The sequence below is a fragment of the Ursus americanus genome, chromosome 19 (assembly GCF_024610735.1).
Source record: "Ursus americanus isolate L20-20 chromosome 19, mUrsAme1.1.p, whole genome shotgun sequence".
Taxonomy (NCBI): Eukaryota; Metazoa; Chordata; class Mammalia; order Carnivora; family Ursidae; genus Ursus; species Ursus americanus.
Window position 1 is genome coordinate 15,247,575 of NC_142145.1, and position 6,000 is coordinate 15,253,574.

Consider the following 6,000-nt stretch of genomic DNA (forward strand, 5'->3'; position numbering starts at 1 on the left):
GAACTAAGAAACAGAACAACAGGGGCGCCTGGGTGGCACAGCGGTTAAGCGTCTGCCTTCGGCTCAGGGCGTGATCCCCGCGTTATGGGATCGAGCCCCACATCAGGCTCCTCCGCTATGAGCCTGCTTCTTCCTCTCCCACTCCCCCTGCTTGTGTTCCCTCTCTCGCTGGCTGTCTCTATCTCTGTTGAGTAAATAAATAAAATATTAAAAAAAAAGAAGAAACAGAACAACATATATATATGGACGCTTGATTTATAGAAAGCAGTGGATAAAGATTAGCCTTTCTGGTAAATAATGTTGGGTCAATAGACATACATATGGAATCTTGACACTTACATCAAAAAAGAAAATGCAGTTACAATAATACTACAGAAATAAATCTGAAAGGTGAAACAATAAAATTCAAGGAGAAGATAAAAGAGAATACCTTCTTGAGCTAAGGTAGAAAAGCTGCTTTAAATAGGACAAAAAAGCACTAAACATGAAAAGAATTTATAGACTGGACTACATAAAATTAAAACTTGTTTATCAAACAATTCCATTATGAGAGTGAAAAGATTAGATTAGAGAGTGGGAGAAGAAATATATGTATACATATATGTATAATCAAAGTGCTTAGACCCTAGATGTGTAAGAACTCCCACAAATCAAGAAGACAGACCCAATAAGAAAAGGTGAGCAAACATGTCAAGCAGGCATTTTATAAATCAGGCTACCTGATGAACTAGTAAACATAACAAAAGATGCTAAGCCTCTTAAGTAATCAAAAACATACATTAAAATCGCAATGAAATATCAGAACACAGCCACCAGTGTCTTTAAAAAACAAAACTGACAATACCTGACAGGGATAAAACAGGAGCTCTCATACACTAAAGGTAGGAGTGTAATCTATATGTCACTTTGGGAAACAATTTAGCTTATTTTTTAGAGTTGAAAATACTGGGGCACCTGGCTGGCTCATTCGTTAAGCATCTGCCTTCGGCTCAGGTCAAGATCCCAGTGTTCTGGGATCCAGCCCCACATCAGGCTCTGCTGGGGGGGGCGGAGGGAAGCCTGCTTCTCCCTCTCCGCTCCCCCTCCTTGTGTCCCTGTCTCGCTGCCTCTCTCTCTGTCAAATAAATAAAATCTTTAAAAAAAGAAAAGAAAATACTCATACTCTATGATCCAAAAATGTTATTTTCAGATACATGCCCCCACGTGAATGCACAGTGTAGATGTGTTTAAGTCTGTTCAAAGCAACGTTATTTGTATAAATCAAAAATAGTGACTAAATATCAATCATTATCAGAATATCAGAATAAATAAGTATATTGAAGGATATTCATTCTATTTTACACTAAACAGCCAATAAAATGTTCATACTATAGTCACATGCAACAACATGGGTGAGTCTCACAAGCATAATATTGATCAGAAGATATCACATTAAAAAGTACGTATTATTGTTAGAAACCAAGTCCACATGACTCTACTATCCTTTCAAGGAAGTCTGAAAATTGCAGATTTGGGCTTTTTAGTCTGATTAGTGCAGAAATACTCAAAGGATAGTGGAATGGATTACGAATGAGACAGACAATATATGATCCCGTACACAGAACATTAAAAAATGGGTGAAACTATATATTTTGATATAAGTATTTGTTAAGGGGCGCTTGGGTGGCACAGTCGTTAAGCGTCTGCCTTCGGCTCAGGGCGTGATCCCAGCGTTCTGGGATCGAGACCCGCATCAGGCTTCTCCACTGGGAGCCTGCTTCTTCCTCTCCCACTCCCCCTGCTTGTGTTCCCTCTCTCGCTGGCTGTCTCTGTCAAATAAATAAATAAAATCTTTAAAAAAAAAAAAAAAGTATTTGTTAAGAAGAAAGTGTTTAATGTAAGGGACAAAAATTTAATAAACGGCTATTCTACCATCTTTGAAAAATCATGGACAAAGAAGTGTTTCTATAATTTAGTGGTCATGGTACTAATCCCAATTGGTTTAAAGGAAGAAAAACCTTATTCCAAACAAATAGAATAATCCTCTAATATCAATTCCTTATGATTAGTCTACTGTCAGTGACTTATTACTCAGATGTGTGAGGTAAATGAAGTCTGAACTAGATAGAATCCAACTGAGAATCTATTACTAAAACCAAAAATGTCGCCTACAGTACTAATAGGAACATTTGCATACCGGCAACAAAATTCGTCACTATGGAAGACTCTAAAAACTATGTGGTTCTGAGGCAACACTTGGTCAAAATCTAGCACATACCAGAAAATACGGCAATGGCAATCTCCTAAATCAGCTTTCGGGCTAACTTTGTTTTATCTAGCAACAACATACAGTTCAAAAGTGCTCGGTGCAGGAGTCCTCCATCTCCTCCGAGGCTACTTTAGCACTTTCTCATTTCCCATTTACTTCTAAATTCACTATCTGGCTTCCGACAATTCATTCTGCAATAAATATGTACTGACACTTGCTAGGTGTCAGACCTTATAGGCATCAATAACGAAGTGGTGAATAAGAGAGTGTCCTATTAGTTTACTGAAAAAGATAAATGCCTATGGAGACAAAGGAAAAAAAATCCATAACTTTCAACATTTCTTCCAAAGTATTTATCACTTGCCAATTTTTATAAATAAACAGTTCTTTTGAATTAGGTGAGATTTTATGATAGATATGCAAATAAAGTTATCCAAGGTAAAAAGAGGCAGGGTTTAATACAAAAGGGAAGTAATTACTGTCCACTCTATAAAACTAGGGTCAGAGATATGAAGGTAACAATGATCAGTCTGAAGCTGTCAAGTTCTCTAAATCCTACTGAAAAGATGCCAACAGCTGGGTGCTACTGTTAGCAATTAGGACACACAACTTCCAAGAGAAGCGTTAACAGTAAGAATGCTATCTGGATTCATAGCCCAGTGGAATCCATCTCGGACTAACCCCAAACACTTCAATACTCTTCATCCAGATCCAGAAGTTTTCTTAATCTTGTTTACTTCATGTTATTCATGATAAATTTAATTATTTTAACACCATGCTTATCAATAGTATCAGAATACAACTGAGAGACGCCTGGGTGGCTCAGTCGACTCAGGTCATGATCCAGGGCCCTGGGATTGAGTCCCACAGCAGGCTCCTGGGTCAGCGGGGAGTCTGCTTCTCCCTCTGCCTGCCACACCCCTCTGGCTTGTGCTCTCTCTGACAAATAAATAAATAAAACCTCAAAAAAAAAAAAAAAGAAAGAAAGAAAGAAAGCAAGCGACTGAGTTCTAATTCCTACCTCCTTTCTCTCATATCCACTCTTGCTTAAAATTTCAACTATGATTCCAGGCAGTCACTTCTACCTGGCTCCCACTGTCAATATTTTTTTTATCACAGAACCACCAGTGATTTGTGTTTGAACAGATGGGAATTTTTAACTCATCTATATAAGTACTAGAATTCGTTCTTATATTTTACTTGTATTGTGTATTATATCCTATGCATTAAAATCATGGGATTTTTATAAGGGATTTTTCTTAGCCCATCCAGGTGCTATAACAAAATAGGTGTTTTATAAACAACAGCAGTTTATTTCTCATTGTTCTAGAGGTTGGGAAGTCTAAGATAAAGGCCCCAGCAGATTCAATGTCTAGTGAGAACCGGTGTCCTGATTCATAGACCGCAGCCTTTTTCTGTGTTCTTACATGGCCCAAGGAGAAAGGGAGCTCTCTGGCTTTTCTTCTATAAAGGCATTCATCCTATTCGGATTAATGGGACCCTCATGACTCAATCAACTTCTGAAGTCCCCATCTTCAAATTCCATCACACTGGGGATTGAATTTCAATGTAAGAATTTGCGGAAGACATAAACGTTCAGTCTATAGCAGCATTTTAAGCAGTATTCATGAGAGGTAACGCAAGACTTAATTGTGAGTCTACCTTTTCATCTATTTAATTTGAGGAGCACAAATTCTGGAGCCAGAATGCCTGTGTTCAAATCCCATTTCCACCATTTAATAGCTTGTGTCACCTTGTGCTTAAATTTCCTCCTTTGTAAATTAGAGATAAAATACAGAGTGTTTTTAGAAGCATTAAATGAGGTAATAGTTGTGAAGTGCTCAGTGGTATAAATTCTATGTTCATGAAGGAAAATGCTCTAAGCTAGGGACTGATAAGAATCGTCAATACTTCCAGATTTATATCAATCACACCAGTCTGGTGAACTATACCAAACAGTTTGGTTAAAATAATAACTGGGAAAATGCTCAGAATATAAAAATAGACTCCATAAGAAACAGCACTGCGTTATTATTCTCCTGGTCACCGTATCTTAGAAAGCAGGTATCGAAGATGTATCATAAACTGAGATTCGATCTCTGTAAGCAGAACAGCGCTAAAAGGACCTCCAAAAATTTCTCAGAAAATTTATGTCGGTTACTGGGTGAATAATAATGTGCATTCTATATAAATAAAGATTTCACGAACATTTAAATTGGCTCTTATTGCCTCTTTTCACATAAGAATCAAGGATATTTTTTCAGAAGCTCTTTGTGTACTTTATTTTTTAGTTAATGTAGTGTTTCAATTTACATAGGATTACAACTTTCAAAACTGAAAGCTTCTTATAAGCAGTTCTGATTTTACCAGAATATATAATATGTAAATTAAAATATGTACTCATGCTAACAGCACATAAATATAGAATTTACTGTTCTCTGTCATGTGATGCTCTCAAGCTACATACACATGCTCACCACACAGTGAACATTTAGGTGGTTTAGGACAAATGGACATAAAAGAGAATATACAGATGTTTAATACCATTAAGGATTCAGGAACTAAGAATGCAAATGAACTCCCTAGTAGAAAGAAGACATAGAATTTATTTGATATAAAATCTGCAGTTAGCACTTTTTTCCCTTAAGTTTCTTAAAAATACTGCTCCGTTCTTACCTTGTTTTCAATGTTGATTTTGAGAAGTCTGAAGCCACAATCATCATCTTGCCCTTGCAAATTATTTGGTCTGTTAATATGTAAGCACTAAGGATTATTTTTTTTATTTTTAAAGTCTAATAGTTTCACTAGGGTATATTTTCTGGTTGGTTGTTCTCAGTCAATTTTTAACATGTAACTGGTGGGGCCAATCTAAAAAAATTCAGGTCTTTTATTACCGGAAAGTTTTCCTGGATTAAGAAATCCAGGAAATATTATTTAATTAATTAGATTTAAATTAATAATTTAGAATAAAATTAATAATTCGAATTTGATGTCATTTAATCATCTGTTTTATTTTAATGATTTAACTATTAACTAATAATTAATTTTTAGTTTGATTAGTTAGTTTTAAATGTTAATTCTATTCTAGATAATACTCTACATCCTATTGGACAGGTATTCTTAATCTGAGGATTCATGGGTTGAAAGTATGTGCATATTTTTGCATGCACACCTGTTTTTGTGGCTAAGTGTAATTTTCTGGCAAAAGAGAGCCCAAAGAGTTTAGTAGATTTTCAACAACTAACAAATGTAAAAAACTCCAAATGGAGGAACACCTAGGTGGCTCAGTTGGCTAAGCATCTGCTTTTGACTCAGGTCATGATCCCAGGGGCCTGGGATTCAGTCCTGCTTCTGACTGCTTGCTCAGTGGGGAACCTGCTTCTCCTTCTGCCTCTACTCTTCCCCCTGCTTGTGCTCTCTGTCTAAAAAAAGAAAAAAAACAAGACAAAACAAAAAAAAACCTCCAAATGGAAATACTGGTATTTTGAAAATTTACCTTTGTCTCCAAAACTCCATGCCTTTAAACTATAAAAATAATATACTCCAATATGAAGCAAAATATATTTAAAATGCAATTGCCTTATAAATTCCTTTATAATAATGAGTAATATCTAATGTAAGCTAATTTGTTATTATAGTCCATGGCTAAACTAGAATAAAGAGCAGATAACAGCTTGCTATTTCCTAAAAACTGCAAATATGCTAATAAATCAAATTGTTATTACTTCTTTTGTCTAATTGTTTATAATTAT

General features: G+C 35.8%; 1 protein-coding gene across 1 annotated transcript in view; it reads right to left on the reverse strand.

Moving 5' to 3' along the window:
- The window catches only part of LOC123787432 (glutamate decarboxylase 1-like), a 227,589-nt gene extending 222,611 nt beyond the window's left edge, over positions 1–4,978 (reverse strand). The window contains exon 1 of the mRNA XM_087869770.1: positions 4,925–4,978. The gene's annotated coding sequence lies outside the window, so the exon portion shown is untranslated. The remainder of the gene's footprint in view (positions 1–4,924) is intronic.
- Between the last annotated feature and the right edge of the window lie 1,022 nt (positions 4,979–6,000).